We start from the raw sequence: 19,900 nt of genomic DNA on the forward strand, positions 1-19,900 counted from the left end.
TGCGCGCAGTTCTGCGTTGTGTAACTTTCTCCATTTAATAACTTCTCAGTATCATGTTTAATACTCGTATTACATAAACTACTTTATAAGAAACAAATTTGATGCGTCTTATAAATATTGATGCCGTTGAACATTTTAAATATCTAACAAACTGGTACATGTGAAATGTTTTCATCTACGAGTATCTTCCTCTAATAAAGGTAACAACAAATTTTATTCTTTTTAGTTGAACATATTTAATATTTCATGAATTATTACGTGCAAATTACCTGTAACCTATTAATACTGACCGTTTTTAGTTTAATACTGTATATTTTATATTAGGCATACCGGTATATAACTCTTGCAAGTGAAAGATTTTAATGAAGGTTCCTTCCTCTAACAAAGTAATGTAATTCTTCGTAATTTATTAGATATTGGAGTATAGTTAACAGTTAATAAAGAATTGTGTTCGAAATAGTTTTATATATCTTCCTTCAAAAAAGATAACATAAAACTTGGTCAGATTTCACTGAACATTATTTAATATTTCATAAACTACTTCGTGTGAAATAGTTTTCATGTGTCTCCTCTATAAAACATGTCTTTATAATTGTTTATTTGAATATAATTAACATTTAATAAGGAATTATGTATGACATAGCTTTTACATGTATTCCTCCAGTAAAAGTAATATGAATTTTAATACTTCCTTATTGACTATACACATATATTATCTCACAAAGAATAAGCCTACCATGTGGAATAATTTTCAAATATTATTTTATTTAATAAAGTAATATAAATCTTCCAAAATTTTCGCGCAAGCTATTTAATTTTCATAAGCTACGTGCGAAATAATTTTCGTGCCATTCTTCTAAGAAAGATAATACAAATCTTGGTAATTTTTCGTACAATGCACTTCATATTTCACAGTTTTTAAATGGTTTCCCTCTAACAATATAAAACCACAAATCTTGGGAGTATTTTGTTAATAGTTTGTAATTTCATATGAAGTAAACTTCTTGTATAATCCCTTAGTAAAGATTATGTGTAAAAATCTGAGTCATTCTTTGCTGAACATGATAATATTTCATGTAAGAAATTATTACCATGTTACTTCCTTTATAGTAAATTTCAGAAATTTTTTGTTGAATATATTCCCATATACGTCATAAATAATTAAATACCTTACTTTTCTCTGAAGTGATTTAAATCTTAGTAAGTTTTGTTAAACGTAATCAATATTTTATAATAAAATGAAATGAAAAGAGATTTTTGCAAAATTATGCTGTATTGTAACAAAACGTGTTTATAACATACAAATGTAAAAGCACCAACACTTACCAACAATCAGTTAAGTCATTCAGATATAACCGTCAAGATTCCACTTCCTCTCACCGACATGTGAAGGCTCAACTTGTAGCGCCTGACTGGTAGGCAACACACAATTAAAGATCGAAGCCAGGCTGCAAGGCTGTCGACTCCGGCACGTGACCATACGTATCTGAACCCGTTGACGTCACGTCGAAAAATGATCGAACTTTCTTTCCATTTGTCTACCGTATTAGCATGATATACTGAACTGTTCCCACATGAACATTTGAAAGGGTGCGAAGGAGGGGAGGTGTGGCGGGGAACACGAACGACCACTTCTGTCACACGTTCTGTGCCATCACTTGAAGGCATTTTAGTACGTCACAAATCTGTCACGAGGTGTGCAGGTGAATACCCACTGAGATAGTATGTTACTTGACGTGCCTTTTTTAAGTCAGTGATTCTCAACCAGGAGCTGTGACTCTCTGGAGGGCAGCCACTTAAATGGGGCCACAAGCGAAATACAATAATAATAATAATAATAATAATAATAATAATAATAATAATAATAATAACTTTTAAAACTTGCTCTATGAAAATTTAAACATCCGAATATACTGCATTAAATAAAATAGTAATATGCGTTACAAGAGCGGTATGTTGACGTTTTCATGGTCGAGGAAAAGATTGAAAAAGCGAAACGTAGTTGAGATTTTTTAATTTCCGAGAACATGAAAACAAACATACCGCTCGTGTATCGTACATTATTTTGTGCGAAGGTCGTTTATTACATACCTGAAAGACGAATTTCTACTTAGTTGCAATGAAATCTCCATGTTGGTTTCTGTTTAATGACGCCAACTTCGGAATACCAAAATATCTTTCTTCAACATTGTTGCTGAAAAATGTTTTCTGTGTTTACTATACTCCAGCAGGCCGTGATATACGTCTGTCTTTTTTTCCCCCAGTCTATAAATGCGAACTTAAAACATACGGTAAGGTTATGTAATGATTTATTTTTCATTTAATATTTTAACAATATTATTTATATAACATATTGCAGTAATAACATCGGCATCTGGAATCTCGTTGATTTTTTCACGGCTTCCTTAATGTTACTTGTATCAGGAATGCAATAAGTTTCGTGGAGTAGTAGACTTCACTTAATTTTTGCAAATATTTAAAAACAATAATTAACATTGTAATTTAGGTGAAATTGCAGTGGTAAGTTTCCAATTTATAATTATTACTATGTTAAACATCTCTAAAAATAATATGTTAAAAGCCTAAAGCAGTAAAATTAATGTCGCGCTTAAGCGGTAAGAAGAGGGAAATTGTTATGCGTGTTACGTTGGGAATACTGAATGTGGTATTTCACACTTACCGCGTATTGGTTCTGTGCGGAAAACAAGCAAATACGCACGATCTCGCACAAACATAATTAAGTTATTTTCTGTTTAAATTGATATTATCTACGGAGTTTTTCCTCCGTTGCCTAGCAAAGGCAACATGCTACCGTTAGAACAGATTGAAAGAGGGAAAGAGAATTGTCTGCTTTCCGTTCACTGTTGGGATCAATTAGAACAGCTGTCGCCTCCGTAGGACGTAGCTATATACAGATGGTTTCCGGGGACAGTCTCTGATTTTTTTTATAATGTCCTCGGTTAAAATTTGCCTCCGGAATATCCTTGTTCTTTAATTCGAACATTTTGTTTGTGAATTATATCAATATACCCAAGAATCCTAACAAACCTGGAGATTGTGTAACCATGGATGTTGGCAATACAGGCTGTTAATCGAATCGTTATTCGTTACTATAAAAAAATATTATGTTTTATTTAACGACGTTCGCAACTGCCGAGGTTAGCCTATTAGCGTCGCCGATGTGCCGGAATTTTGTCCCGCAGGAGTTCTTTTACATGCCAGTAAGTCTACTGACATGAGCCTTTCGCATTTAAGCACACTCAAATGCCATCGATCTGGGCCGGGATCGAACTCGCAACCGCGAGCACAGAAGGCCAGTGCTATACCAACTGCGCTACCGAGGCCGACCGGAATAAGAATGTAACCAACAAAACTATAATTTACGTTTCAGGAGAAAGGAAAATAATTTCAGGGGCATATATCATTAGGCCTTTATTTACTAACACAGCCATTTGAATTCAAGTATATTCAGCTATTGGATGCAATAATTTATTGTCGTAAATAAATTAATCTAAATTATTTTTTTCACCTAAAGTCACAAATTTCAATAATTTGATGTTACAGCCTTCTCCGGGGAGGTCTTCAATTATTACAATAAAATTATCATTTATTTTAAGTAGTAACAAATGAATGTCCCGCGCCGTGGCGTCGTGGTCTAAGGCATCCTGCCTAGGATTCGTGTTACGAAATGCGCGCTAGTTCGAATCCCCATGGGGGAAGAAATTTTCTCAGGAAATTTTGGCCAGTGTATGGGGCCGGTGCCCACCCAGCATCGTGATGCACTTGGGTAGCTACGATAGGTAGCAAAAATCCGGTTTTTCAAACCAGCTAAAACGGCTGGGGGGATCATCGTGCTAACGACACGATACCTCCATTCTGTTTGGATGATCGTCCACCTCTGCTTCGACATGTGGACGTGAGGCCAGCAGCCGGCTGTCGGTCTTGGCCCTTCATGGCTGTAGCGCCATGGATTTACTTTACTAGTAACAAATGAATTGATCTGAGCACATAAAAAACATAGACAGGTCTGAACCTCACAAGTGGTACCAAGAAGCCACCACTTATGAGGCAACTAGGCCAGGAGATAATAGGGTAGAGGGCCAGTTCCTTTCCCCCTCCATTGCATACATCGCCGACTAGCTACATATTACGCTTCATATGCATACAAACAATTGTTCTTCTTTGACACATATCAAGTGAGATGTACTGCATGATAATAGATGTATATATCAGCCAGAACCTCAATCAGAAAAAAAAAACATGTATTAACTGTTTTATGACAGTGGTTCTCATCAGCCTTTACAGCCCACACTTCCCTTTGAACGATCAGACAAACCATAAGCTCACATTTCACGACTGTAATAAAATTTCTGTCATCTGGTCGAGTTATTTATTATAAATATGACCGCACAAGGCACGTGTTCAGAATTTTTTGTCACGTGTCGCTAATGTTCACTGCAGTTCTGTTTAATTTAATATCGCTATATGCCAAGGGCAAGTCCATCTAGCTGAAGAATTTTATTACATAACAATTTATGCAACACTTGGAATGCGCTTTTTTAAGCTTCTTCATTGTTTTAAAGTCAATAAATTAACATAAAAAGTTTCTGTAATTATATAAATTATAAATTTGGTATCCATAAATATTAGTGTTTTGAATCTGTATGTTTTTTTCCGTCTGTCATTATCTTCTAAGTCACTAATGATGAAAATTCAAAATTCCGTAAGTCCAATTTTTCCCGAATGTCGAAATCTGTGTACTATATATTTTTAAAAATGTGTCCGCTGACAACACTTCATAAGTCTTCAAATGTTTCAATTTTTTATATATAAATTAACAAATGCATAACAGTTGTTAGCTGGTCTATAAAGAGAATAAGACATTATTTTGCTCTCTTGTTGGCCTACAATTTCCTCAAACACAGTTGCGAGGTTTTAAAAGTATTATATTACATATACCTACATATTATTTATTTATTTATAAACAAAAAATGTCAATAATAGGTTAGCACAATACGTTAGTAACAGCGACAGTACCTACAATGAAAATAATAATAGTAATAATAATAATAATAATAATAATAATAATAATAATAATACAAAATAATATAATAAATAATTAACTAATTCTAAGAGATTATGTCATTTTGTATTTAAGATATCACGGGATTATCATTATTGCCACACAAGTTGAAAGTTTTAATGCATCTGGGCTCGGAGAGAGAGAATTTATTTCTGTTATGGAAATGATTGTAACTTCCCATCCCTTTCATAAGAAAACGTACTGTAAAATTATTGTTGAAAAATGATCCACAGATTATGTTACCAAAACACAATTTTTCGCTTAACTATTCTTGTAATTATTATCATACAGGAATCTATATGAACGTAAGAACATGAATTTGAGTTAATTTTGCCGACATGGTATTGCAACAGAATTCCTGACAGTACAACAGCAAATACAAAAACATTAGTAATAATAATAATAATAATAATAATAATAATAATAATAGCACTTAATTAAATGTAAAGTATTGCAAAAAAAAAACATTTCCCCTGGTAACTCAGTCCGTTTAAACATGTTTCATTTCTCCTCCACCGGCGAAAATACGAGTACTGTCCGTTACTCAGGAGAAGACGAGCGGAAAGAATGTGACCTTCTTGACTATCGCTGTTGATTATTATAAACATCGCTCAGATAAGCATCCCAGTAGCCGGGTTATTACGCGTGCAGGAAACATGAGTAACAATGCGTATGGAACCCTAGATCATATATGTAACAGATAACTCCTCGCTACGTTAAAATCGGCAGCACTTTGAAGAGAACAACCGCCAGGATCGCCACCCGTCCGCCGTAAACGAACACGAGATGGCAGCACAGTCGCTAATGCTATTCAAATGGGTATTATGACGTGACTCCTTATGTAACAACTAGATGGCAGCGTAGTAAACCTGACAAAAGTTGTTAACCTCAAAGCCTATAAGCCCGACATATCTGTTACATATATGATCTAGGATGGAACTTAGAGCTAAGTTGAACAGAAGCAGACCTCATGTTTCCGCTTACTGCAGCACAAATATTGCACGTGTTGTCGTACGTTATCTGTTCATATCCCTTCCTCCTCATCCGCTCTCGTCTTCTTCTGAGTCACCGACAATAATAGCCAATAGGCCAAAAATCATATCCGCACGCCCCATTGGCCAAGACATTCATCTTTCGTTGAGAACTAATATCTTAGGCTATTCATTCGATTAATATATAATATCTCTGATCATATATACAGAATATCAGATTGGCCATTCCCATGTTACGAAATGGCAACATAAAATGAGAACAACAACCACCTAAAAGGCACTTTTGGAAGTACAGTTGCTCCATGCAATTCCAGAAGGGTTATAACGTGACTTCTTTTGCAGTCACTAGATGACAGCATAGTGATTTGTAGGGTCCTGAAATCACAACTGGCTTATGTTTGTGTTAATTATACAACAGAGTGGGGCCATGAAAGTTTAACTCTCTATGGCAACTAGTTGTTGTTACTTTATGTGTACATTTCTTACTAGGAATAAAACCATTCTTCAAGTTTGATTATTTCTTGTATTGTATTTACTCTACATAATAAAAGTGGTTGCCTTGAAAGTCCAAAGGCTGATGAAACTGTTATATAGTCTGTTTAGAGTGTAAACCTGCTAACTAACAAAAATGTAATTTTACAGGAGAACAAAAATCTGAGCATAAATTAACTCTGAAACTTTAGGACCAAATCTAAAGTACAGGCATTGTTACCATTTGTACAGACATTATTACCCTTTACTTTCAGGATTAATTTTGGCCTGTACTCAGTTTTTTTTGTTTCCTCTGTAAAATTACCTTTTGTAAGTTTGCCAGGGCTGAGCACCAAGAGCGAATTCTACTCTCTCACTGGGAGCCATATGACTTCTCTTCAACCCCTTTCTTCCTCGCCGAACACCGCGCAGCGTTGATGCCGTCACGGATGAATATTAAGCGTCCCCGTTTAGAGTTTGGATTCGCTTTTGGTACCCAGCTCTGCTGTAAGCCGACAATATGTGATAAGGGTAATATTAAAGTCCGCAGCGTTGGCTCTGGATAGCGTACGCTCTTTCCATCCAAGCGGTCCGTGTTTCGGTTCCCGGAGTGCTTAATTCACGGAACGGGCGTTTCTCTCTTTTCATATGCGTCCTGTGTTGTCTTAGCGGTGGCCTTATGCCGTACTAGCGACAGGACTAGGAAGATCTGTATTGTGTGCTCGTCTAGCTTTGGTCAAAAGATATAGGCTATATTATACCATTCTCTACACAGAATTGGATTGTGAGTCGGTAGGAAAGAGGAGATAAACCATGGCGAAGAAAGAAAAAAATAATTAAACGTATAGTAGGCCTATCTTGTAGTCTAAAGTTCATTTACATAATTATAATTCATACTATATATACTTACTTACTGGCTTTCAAGAAACTCGGAGGTTCATTGCCGCCCTCACATAAGCCCGCCATTGGTCCCTATCCTGAGCAAGATTAATCCAGTCTCTACCATCATATCCCACCTCCCTCAGATTCATTTTAATATTATCTTCCCACCTACGTCTCGGCCTTCCCAAAAGTCTTTTTCATTCCGGCTTCCCAACTAACACTCTATATGCATTTCTGGATTCGCCCAAACGTGCTACATGTCCTGCCCATCTCAAACGTCTGGATATACATACATACATTGTTTCAGTAGTTATTTGCCTTAAAATTTAGTTAATTAATTTAATAAATTGGTATCGCTCAACAATATCAATTAAACCCGAAGAAATGCTGTTACGTTCCAAACTTAGTATTCTCTCCGAACGCAATTTTTACGATCTTGGTATTTTGCAACGTAAGCGTAGTCAATGCAAGAAGGCCGTTCATAACAAAACTATTGTACTATTAATAACAGTAGCACTGAAACAATGAACGATCGTTAAAACGTGTGGGTTGCGAGTTGCTTCTGTCAACATGCTGACGTTTTATGGTTTTCATTATCTTTCATCATAATACTGTCTATAAAATACATGTAGCAAGACAGCAATACATCCAGCTTTCCAACCTTCTACCATTTTATGGTATATAATTAAAGCAGATAAACTGAATAGCTCTATGAAATACATTAGTCATTCATATTTTGCAGAAACTTTGTAGGCCATACTAGATTATGCCTCCTAACTACAGCAACCGTCACTAGATGTCAGACGTGAACTAATACTCTTGCGACATCAGACGTTAATTCTTTAAACTTCTTACAACAGGTCCAAAACAATGCAGAATCGCTCATTGTACACAAAAACCATGGTAACCAAAAAAGTAACAAACCTGAAGACAGCTCTAGATTAATTTTATACAACTAAGATGTATTAACTTTCTGAAACAAAAGTGCGCTTATATTGTGACATAAGTTTTTCCTTTTTAAATCTTCATATTTTAACGAATATTAAGACGTGTTGAGAGAGCGATATTACTGAAAGATAGGCCTAATGACCATTCTTCAATTATTCAAATTTACGCGGAGCTATTGTGAGGTGAGTTTTCATATATTATACAAATCAATTCCAAATAAATAAGATTTTTGTAAATGTTACAATATAAATTGTACTAGATTAGGCACTGAATTAAAGTACCGGTATTATTTCCACATCATCCTAGAGCAACTCCTGCTCTTGAGATTTCTGGACATACTGTACCCTGTTCAAGTTCAAGCATTTTGTTTAAACACATTACGCAGATGGTTATACAGTATTATGCAATATTAATAAAAGAAAGTGACTTCAGAATATCGCATAAGTACATATTTATAACGTTATTGCATTACTGAATTTTTTATTTTTGGTGCAAGGAACATGTTTGTGTGTATTTATTTATTTATTTACTAGCCGTACCCGTGCGCTCCGCTGCACCCGTTAGAAATAAATGTAAAGTAATTACATAATTAAAATAGGACGTTTGATCCAGGGAACAACTTTTACAACAGCACAAGATAATCTGCTTCGCTCATTACTCAATTTTTTTTGCATTGCATTTATTGCACACACACACACACACACACACACACACACACACACACACATATATATATATATATATATATATATATAATGTATTTTAACACGATTCAATTGAGCATAGTTAAAATCTGAATTATAAAATAATGGATTGCTAATCTAACGTACTATTACTGCATACTAAATCAATACACTCTCGTTGTTCGTTAATTCTCTGAGATTAAAATGAGTGTACATAAATATTATTTTAAGAAATACAGAAAACGAATGTACAAAATAGCCTATCAAATTTTCTGTGCATAAGAAGCTATTTCAATCTTACCTGTCCTCGATTTACTCAGACGTTACTGTAATAACATTATAGCATTATGTCCATCTAGAGAAACTACACTTTCCAATGGTGAAATAATAATTAATTATACAAATCGGTTAATTTAGCTTCCGATATTACTTCATACAAACACAGAAACATTCTCTGTAGGCTATGTTTAATAGCTTTCGATTGTTGATGTCCAAGGCCCCTGTTTCGATTGTTGTTGTCCAAGGTCCCTTATAGACGAAGTCATTTGTTCTTAATTCATTGCACCGTCTTAGATGGCGTTATTTTAATTTTAAAACTCATTTATCTCATTAAATATCATTCCTATTAAAATTTTGTAAAGAATAAAACTTATCGAAAATAATTTTTAAAGAAACTTTTGTTATGCAACATTTTTCAGAAAAATCAATAATAAGCGAGATATTTCGATTTATTTAATTCAGGCCCCCTTATAACCCCCCTTTTAAATAAAGTATTTTGAATGCCATATAGCCTAAAATCTAAGTTACAACGAACTTAATTTATATTCCAATTTTCATATAAATCGGTTCAGCCATTATCGCGTGAAACGGTAACAAACATACAGACAGACATACAAACAAAAATTTCAAAAATGCGATTTTCGGTTTCAGGGTGGTTAATTATATATGTTAGGACCAATTATTTTTGGAAAATCGAAAATTACCAGAAAAATTTCGGCTACAGATTTATTATTAGTATAGATTTACTCTTGAATGCTTTGCCAACTATTTTTAAGTGGCACAATCTTTGTATATAAGTACTTATCTTACGCGGTATTCTGAAGTATAGCATTCACATTAGGTTTGCACAGTTCCCAAGAAATACAGAGTGGAAGTGAAATAATCCTGCAGATTGAAAGGGACGATAGAGTACACATAAATGAATCGAAAAACTATATTACGTTTTGTGATTAAATGCACTGTTAATTAGAAAATTAATTTTGAAGCTTTAGCAGTCTGACAACATAGCCGCTAACACTTCTCGTGATACAGATGTAAGAGGTCAACGAACCATAATCCGCTAGCATATGTAGGCAGGCCTAGTAATGGGGGGGGGAAATGGTTAGGGGTCAGCCTTAGAGTATTAAGTAGACCTAAGCTAAGCCGGACTATAGCGTGTTTGTATGCTACAGTGGTGGGGGGGGGAAGGTAATACGTCGTGCTGTAACGTATTTGGCTATTTTAGCCAAGTTTGCCCTGGATTAATATAGGGCCTATTAGTGATATAGTGAGACATCCTCCTTGTAATTATAAATCTTTAAAACTTAGCTCCAGTGTTTCAACCAGGAATAACAAATAGGTTTAAAATGTATGGTAGGCCTAAGTCTTTTGATAATGAACTCGCCTTTTTTTTTCACTAGATTTGCTCTGCTGTGTAGTCTTGGGCTTCCAAGACTTAACATATTCCTAATGGAAATTATAAACAATTCTGTATGCCTACATAATATTTAATTTATCTTACCCAAACGTCTTCTAGTAATGTGGAAGAGAAGGCCTCGTGGCCTTAACTCTACCAGAATAAATAAATAGATAGATAGATAGATAGATAGATAGATAGATAGATAGATAGATAGATAGATAGATAGATAGATAGATAGATAGATAGATAGATAGATAGATAGATAGATAGATAGATAGGTAGATAGGTAGATAGGTAGGTAAGTAGGTAGGTAGGTAGATAGATAGATAGATAGATAGATAGATAGATAGATAGATAGATAGATAGATAGATAGATAGATAGATAGATAGATAGATAGATAGATAGATAGATAGATAGATAGATAGATAGACAGGCAGGCAGGCAGGCAGGCAGAGAGATAGATAGATAGATAGATAGATAGATAGATAGATAGATAGATAGATAGATAGATAGATAGATAGATAGATAGATAGATAGATAGATAGATAGATAGATAGATGGATGGGTGGGTGGGTGGGTGGGTGGGTGGGCGGGCGGGCGGGCGGGCGGGCGGACAGACAGACAGACAGACAGACAGACAGACAGACAGACAGACAGACAGACAGACAGACAGACAGACAGATAGATAGATAGATAGATAGATAGATAGATAGATAGATAGATAGATAGATAGGTAAGTAAATAAATAAATTGATTTCTTTTCATCTATACTAACTGATCCGTCTAATTTGTCAGTATATGTAATGTAATACAAAAAAAAATGACTAAAATCTTTGGCTTTGTTTTGATTGAAGCGCTAGATATTATTAACAAATACTATTGAAAATATCTTGAATCATCATACCATAAAACACAATATACAGCATTACATCCAAGTAGGCCGGCAGTGCACTCAAACACAGCACAATGTATATAATAACAGCTCGATCCGCTAGATGCGCCGTTGCCGTTTCTGTTGCTCGACATCATCTCGTCTACAAGACAGTGTTACGGGAAGTAAATCTCCTCCGGATGACCCATTTGTAAACGTGCCGGGTGTCGAACGACGCAACTCACAGAGCATGTCAGGGCCGCGTAGTTTATGGCAACAATCTCCCTTGTTTACACCTCGTAGTCCCGCTTCCCGTTGTGCCACACATCAACAGGCGTGTGTCTGATTGTCGGAATTCAACGGCAAATTTGCACTTATTATACAATTCAGAATTAGAGTATTTCACCATAAAGAGCCAACTCCGCTATACCTAAGCTGATGTGCAGCCTCGGACTTCAAAAATTGATATCCTGAAGTAGAAGAAAGGAAGAGGAAGCAATAGGAGGAAAGAAATATGAAATAATATCAGAGGGAAAGAGATGAAAAAAGAGAAGTAGGACAAGGAGAGAAGAAGAAAGAAATACCTAAAGAAAAAAATTAGGTAGAAGAAAAACTAGGGAAATATATTTATTAAAATGTCGGATGAAGACGAAATTAGAGAAGAAGAAAAATGAAAAGAATAATTGAAATACAGTATATGAAGAAGAAAGTGAAAGAGAAGTAAGAAAGAGGAAGTGAGAAGAAATTAAGCAGAACTGGAAGAAAAATAAAAGGAGAGTTGACGAAGATAATGAGAGTTGAAAAGAAAGACGCAAGAAGAAGAAAACGAGAACAAAAAAGGATTTGAAGAAAAAGAAGAAAGAAGAGAACTAGAGAAGGAAAGAACTGCAACGATGAATAATTCGATGGTATTCAGGTAAAGGGACTTAAGTCATTTTTTGTGCAAATAGTGTTTTGTTCCCCATGTGAATACACAAGTTAAATTCTACATTTGGTGTGCGAAAAACAAAACAATACTAGCATTTCATCTGTTTTATTTGTGTATACGATTATTTGCAATAACATTCCGAAGTTTAATTTTCATTTTTCTCAAAACTCATTTTTATGACATCTACCTTTACCCAAACACCATCGAATTATGCACACAATATGAGGTGGAGAGAAACTTGTATGTGTTAAAATACTGTATTTTAAAATGATGGAAATAATTTCATAGTCGAGAACTAAATAATAGTACATTATGCAACGAGCCTATAATGGTAGTAATTAAGACGCGAGTATGTTTATGAAACGAGCACAAGCGAGTTTCATAATTTTCATACGAGCGTCTTAATTACCATTATAGGCAAGTTTCATACGACTTTTTATGCTCGACCATATTTCTAACTTGAAATTATTCATAAATATTCATGTTATTGTTATCTAAGTAGGGAGCGGAACTGACCTTGTGCAATAGCCTACCTCGTAACTTGTGAGATGTGCGCAGACGCGAAAGTATTGATTTTTTCCGAGAAACAGATGTCGACGACCTTGATATAATCTAGAGAGTAAAAGAAACATTAATCTTGACATAACCTTGAAATTGAATTATACATTGAAAAACGAGATGACAAATTGAATTTATTTGAATATTATTTACAATTAACGCTCATTATTATAGTAACAGAACTGACTTTATTTCAAATGTAGGTTCTTTATTGTGCAATTGGTGAAATCGATCATTGCGCTTTCATATGGTGCTTTCTGATTGGCGAAACACCTGAACTTTAATGAATAGGTGTACTTTAATGAGGTCCATTAAAGGGCTGCTACCAGGTGTATAATTACTACATTTCGGCATAGTCGAGCATAAATAAATATATACAGTAATATCTAGTAAATAAATAAATAAACAAATAAATAAATAAATAAATAAATAATTTTATTACGCACTGGAATCAGGAAATAAACAGTAAATAAGTTTTGTGCGAGATCGTGCGTATTTGCTTGTTTTACGCACAGAACCAATACGCGGTAAGTGTGAAATACCACATTCAGTATTCCCAACGTAACACACATAACAATTTCCCTCTTCTTACCGCTTAAGCGCGACATTCATTTTACTGCTTTATGCTTTTAACATATTATTTTTAGAGACGTTTAACATAGTAATAATTATAAATTAGAAACTTACCACTGCAATTTTACCTAAATTGCAATGTTAATTATTGTTTTTAAATATTTGCAAAAATTAAGTAAAGTCTACTACTCCACGAAACTTACTGCATTCCTGATACAAGTAACATTAAGGAAGCCGTGAAAAAATCAACAAGATTCCAGATGCGGATGTTATTACTGCAATATGTTATATAAATAATATTGTTAAACTATTAAAATGAAAAATAAATTATTACATAACTTTACCGTTTGTTTTAAGTTCGCATTTATAGACTGAGGGGGAAGACAGACGTATATCACGGCCTGCTGGAGTATAGTAAACACAGAAAACATTTTATAGCAACAATGTTGAAGAAAGATATTTTGGTTTTCCGAAGTTGCCGTCATTAAACAGAAACCAACATGGAGATTTCATTGCAACTAATTAGAAATTCTTCTTTCAGGTATGTAATAAACGATCTTCGATCAAAATAATGTACGATACACGAGCGGTATGTTTGTTTTCATGTTCTCGGAAATTAAAAAAGCTCAACTACGTTTAGCTTTTTCAATCTTTTCCTCGACCATGAAAACGTCAACATACCGCTCTTGTAACGTATATTACTATTTTTTGTTGGTTTTTTTTAATCTTTTCAGTATAGTAACAAAGATTATTGGCTATTATTCAACTGAACGGTACAGAACGAAAATTGTTCAAATGTCTCATTTGCATTTAAACTAATTAACATTAATTTACGATTTTAATGTATCGAGGCTGTACGTATACCTTTAAAGCGCAAGTATTTTATCTTTCCCATAGTCTTAAGTGTGAATGCGATGAAAATGATGTTGGTCTGTTTCTTTGATCAGACATAAAAACCTAGAATGAATTTTTAAAAACACAAAATCTGGGTCCTAATTAATTATAACGCTCATAAGAGAGCTACTGTAAATCGCCAAGGCGTCATGATGCAGGTTCACACAACACGCCTCTCAAAAATAAATCAGTCAAATAACGTGTCATAATTTCATATTTCATCGAACTCTGTTTATATCAAGCGTAAATTCCTTTGCGGCAGAAGAATTTAGCAGCTATTTATTATTACGTCATGTAACACCCATTTAACACCCACTCCTCAAACCAAACCAGATGTTCGACTTGAGGCAGTGACGTCATCATGTTCTCAGATTCGTTCCAGTAGTGTTGGGGTTTACGCTTCAGAAGAATTTCTACCTACGGTAGCAGCAGGCTTTGGCTTGTTTCTTGAACAGCGGCTTGCATGTTGCGAAATACGGGGGAAGTAATGTACTGTATTTTGTAATGGGATAGCTTGCGGCCCTTCATTCCATCCTGTACAAAATAAAACTTTAGTACAGCGGCCGAAACGTGGTAGCGTGTTGGTTTCATATGCGTTAAGAAGGTTTTTCCACACACCTTCACAGAAGCTTGAACAGGCCGCGTCTATCAAGCTCCCTTTCTACTTCCTTATCGCCATTACGACAATGATCACCATTTTCATTTTAATCATCACGGCCATCGTGAGTCCCCGCAGTGATAAGACAGACAGACGAACGGAAAATATGACAGGCAGAAAGATAATTATTTTGAAACGGTTTTCAACAATGTTGTATCAGCTGGAAAGTTATCTAGCGTCCATGGAATTGGTGATAGCGAGATGACACAGATATTCGCCATAAGATATGAAGTAACCAATACGAGCAAGCAAAATTCAAACTCATGCCCGAGGAAAGCCCCGGGGCACGCGTCCGCTCTCTCTAATTTATGCCGCGCCGGTGGCCAACAGAGACAAGACAGAAAAGACACATTAGATTAGATACTCGTACAGAGATGTACGGGTGGATGGTTGGACGGACGGATGGATGTATGAACGGACGGATGGATGGATGGACGGATGAATGGAGGTCGGATGGGTGGACGGACAGACGGATGGACGGACTGACGGATGGATGGAGGGACGGATAGACGGACGGACGGATGGACAGATGGACGGACGGATGAATGGACGGATTGATGGAGTGACGGACGGACGGATGGACTGACGGATGGATGGACAGACGGACGGACGGATGGCCAGATGGATGGACGAATGGCCGGACGGATGGACGGATGGATGGCCGGACGGATGGACAGACGGATGGATGGACGGACGGACAGATGAACGGAAGGATAGACGGACGGATGGATGGACGGACGAATGGACTGACGGACGGATGGACTGACGAACGGATGGCCGATTGGATGGACGGAGGGATGGACGGACGGATGGATGGACGGACGGATGGACGGACGGATGAATAGACGAACGGACGGATGCATGTACGACGGGTGGATTGACGGACGGACGGATGGAAGGGTGGATGGACGGACGGATGGATGGACGGACGGACGAATGGCCGGACGGATGGATGGCCGGACGGATGGAGAGACGGATGGATGGACGGACGGACAGATGACGGATGGATGGATGGACGGACAGATGACGGATGGACTGACGAACGGATGGCCGAGTGGATGGACGGAGGGATGGACGGACGGATGGATGGACGGATGAATAGACGAACGGACGGATGCATGGACGACGGGTGGATTGACGGACGGACGGATGGAAGGGTGGATGGACGAACGGATGGATGGACGGACGGACGGATGGCCGAAAGGTTGGACAGACGGACGGATGGATGAATAGATGGACGAACGGATGGATGGACAAATAAGACTGATAGATATACAGTAGATATAGATGGAGATGGATATTGATGTAGATGTAAATATAGGTCTAAATGAAGGTGTAGGTATAGGTATAGATATACAGTGCCTACACAGCCTATAGACAGGGACAGATAGGCAGGACTGAACAAGACAGAATGGGATGGGACTGGACAGAAGATAGATAGTAGGCTAGGTAGACGATGTAAAAACACAATACACTGTATTGTCTAACTAAATCGCCTATTTTTAGAAGAAAGAATATTTATAAATGGTGGAATACATACAATCTTCATAAAAATTTAATAAAAATTAAATACTTAATATAAATACTTAAAAAATTAAAGACCAGTGTCAGTTTTCTGAGGCTCAGTATCTTGTACTTCGAGTATGGACATGACCATGGTCATCCAGAAAGAATAGACATTGATCACTGAATTTTACATGTTGAAGGAAGTTTATATGACAACGCGTAATTGACTGATCCAGTTTCGGAATGTAAGTCTCCTCGAAGGATCGCTATCTTCCTATGTTGTAATTATTTTATTGGGTCAGAAATGTGTTGACTTCAATATTCGTCGCACAATTTCTCTACCAATGCCGTTCTACCTTTTCTAGTGGAGCTTACTGTAAGTTTAGTAATCAAATCGGCTTGACGCAGGCCTGCAGATCTCGCAAGTAGGGGAAATATGACGTCAGCCTCACTCCACTTCTATTGGGGATGATCGACTTCCGCCGCGACAATGAATGTTGATGCAGCCGAGCGTAACTAGAACGCCATGACCGCACAGGCAGAAAAGGTGGGTGGGGTAAGAAAGGGGAGGAAAGAAGTCGCTCTGAGGAGCTACAGTTCTTGACGACTTCATTGGTGACTGATTTGTGTTTTTCACTTCTTTGGCATTGGGTACTATGAAAGTTGTCTTAATTTTGTTCAATAGACTGTACACTGTTTAACGGGATGGCTTGGGAATATCACGGTGCCGACAATGGTGTACTCTGCAGCTTCTCGTCATGTTGTGTGGTGATCTTTACAAAACAATACAAGCTCCACATGTTGATCAACATCATCACTAGATGGTACTATTTCATCTGGAAAATGATATCAATCAATTAACCCTCGTGGCAAGGAACTTTTGTATTACACGGTATCTATTTACTACCGAAACATTTATTGAAAATCTACATCATAGCCAATTTGTATAATCCAAATTCCACAGAATCTAGTAGAAATCGAAATTCCTGCTTCATTCGATGAGAAATAATTAACAGCAACAGCTCGACTTTTTTTATTGGGTCACTAAGGAGAAAAATAGCAAATTCTGGCACAATAGAAAGGAAAGACTGGAGTTTCTTGATTCTTTGAGAATGGAGCAACCTTGAAGTGTCGAGTTTACACAGTTGCAGTTTTCTACGAACTCTCAGAGGTGAGAAAACAAAAGTGTTTGTATTGTACGATCCATGGTAACCGTTTCCATAGTCACACATGCAATGGCCTAGATACCAAACGCATTTAAAATGTCAGAAGTGAGACTAAAGGAAGAATATTGCTATAAGTCTTGGTGGGATTTCTAAAACCTGCACGCCACTTCAAAGCTTGGTGAAGCATGGCATTGCACTTCACTGCGATTTCTTTTTTATGGAGTTGTAAAACGCCAGTTTTCACAAAGTAATGCACCTCTTACACGCTTTTTAATCAACTCCCGTGTGTTCTACGTTAAAATGATGTCAAATTCACTTGTTAGAATATGAGTAGGTATTTTATTATCTGAAGTGATTCAGATATGACGTCATTCAGAACTGCAAGAGGGCATAAATCAGTGATCACAAGTTCGCTCCTCGCAGGAGCAGTTTTAGAGTTACTATTTTCTTCGCATAAAACTTGGCTTCTTCTTACAATGGCGTGTACTGAACATATGATAAGGGAGTCAGCTAAATACGAAGATCACAGTAAAATAATCTGATTTGGAACTAGATGGCATTGCTTCATTCAAATATATACACGTTTTAATGTGACGTAGAGACATAATATTTTAAAGATACAAAAATATTCTCTTTAACGATCGACGATGGAAGAAACATTGTCAATTAAGCAAAGATTATGATGACGAGTAGTCTTAGGATCGATAATTATGACTATGAGATACTTCGTATCATTAAATAGAAATCATAGAGTAAATAATGTTTCATATAAGGTAGGTGTCCCTGATATGGCCATGCTAAGGTTTGAGAATTTTTCTAGCCGCCATTTTGAAAAAATGTAAACCACTTTTTTCTTACTCGTTCTCAGGCTAATGGACTTTCTTAAAACAATTTCCTTTCCCCATAAAATAGCTTTAATTGTCTAAAAAGTCCCAAATTCCAAAAGTCTACCTACTGGCCATATCAGGAACATGTGCACATGATATGGCCACCCTTGTTCCATGTTCTACGAATCGTGATTGTTTTCAGTTTGATAGCGCAGTTGTGTTAAAATTAAATAATTTTGGTGTAAAATGAATAAAAATTACACTTAATAATCTTTTTTATAATTCAAAAGTGTAGTCAAAACAGGTTTTTCCATAAAAAATTAAGTTGTTTTTCTTAAAATACAAAGTTTTTGCGTAATCCCAGCTATAAGGCATGTAAATTTGTCAGGTGAAAAAATAAAAGTGAAATGAACTTGATATGGCCATGGTGCATTTGATATGGCCATATCAGGAGCAGGTAAGCTTTCACGAAAATCGTTTGATTATGAACAACTCGTAAAAGATACGCCATCAACTACAATACCAATCAACAGAACATTAAAAACTGAATGGAGTCGATGGTTTTCATGAAACAAGTCTTTGAAAAACATGCATAAAACAAAGGAGACTTACCAGAGAAAAATAAGAAGAGGTCACATGAAAACCTCAAAACAGGCAACTGACGCCATATTGCTCAACCTGACTGGATGGAAAACGATCAAGTGACATATCAGGATGCTCTTTCATTGGATGCTGCTGCAATTTAGCGGATTTTTTGGTTAACTAACTCACAATAGGGGGTTGGCCATATCAGGAACATGGCCATAACAGGAGCACCCACCTTATAAGTTAATGCCCTTTTTAACTTGGTTATTTAACGACGTTCTATGTGTTATTTAGCGTCGATTAGAATTTGTAATAACGAGACGATTTTGGTGAGGTGAGACCGTTGATTCGCCATGGATTACCTGACATTCTCATTAAGGTTGGAGAAAACCTCGGAAAAACCTCAACCAGGTAATGAGCTCAAGCGAGAATCGAACCCACTCCCCAGGGCAACTCGGGATCAGCAGGCAAACGCGCTACCGCCTGAGCCACGCCGGGACGTGGCAAGTTAATGCCTATAGGCTAAGTGACTTAAATGATGTTTGCTGTTTACTTTTTAATGCCTATTTGAGTGCCTATTTTATGAAGTTTCTAGT

The 19,900-nt window shown here is 36.5% G+C and overlaps 1 protein-coding gene across 3 annotated transcripts in view; it reads right to left on the reverse strand.

The window, feature by feature from the left end:
• LOC138702974 (kinesin-like protein KIF12) overlaps nt 1-19,900 on the reverse strand; it is a 248,160-nt gene that overhangs the window by 84,336 nt on the left and 143,924 nt on the right. For 2 of the 3 annotated variants that reach the window (XM_069830422.1, XM_069830417.1), the window contains exon 1: nt 1,327-1,462. The exons of the other annotated variant lie outside the window; for it this stretch is intronic. The gene's annotated coding sequence lies outside the window, so the exon portion shown is untranslated. Of the gene's footprint in view, nt 1-1,326; nt 1,463-19,900 lie in introns of those variants that run through there. 3 annotated transcript variants of the gene reach the window in all.

Source organism: Periplaneta americana, chromosome 7 (genome assembly GCF_040183065.1).
Source record: "Periplaneta americana isolate PAMFEO1 chromosome 7, P.americana_PAMFEO1_priV1, whole genome shotgun sequence".
In the NCBI taxonomy this organism is placed as follows: Eukaryota; Metazoa; Arthropoda; class Insecta; order Blattodea; family Blattidae; genus Periplaneta; species Periplaneta americana.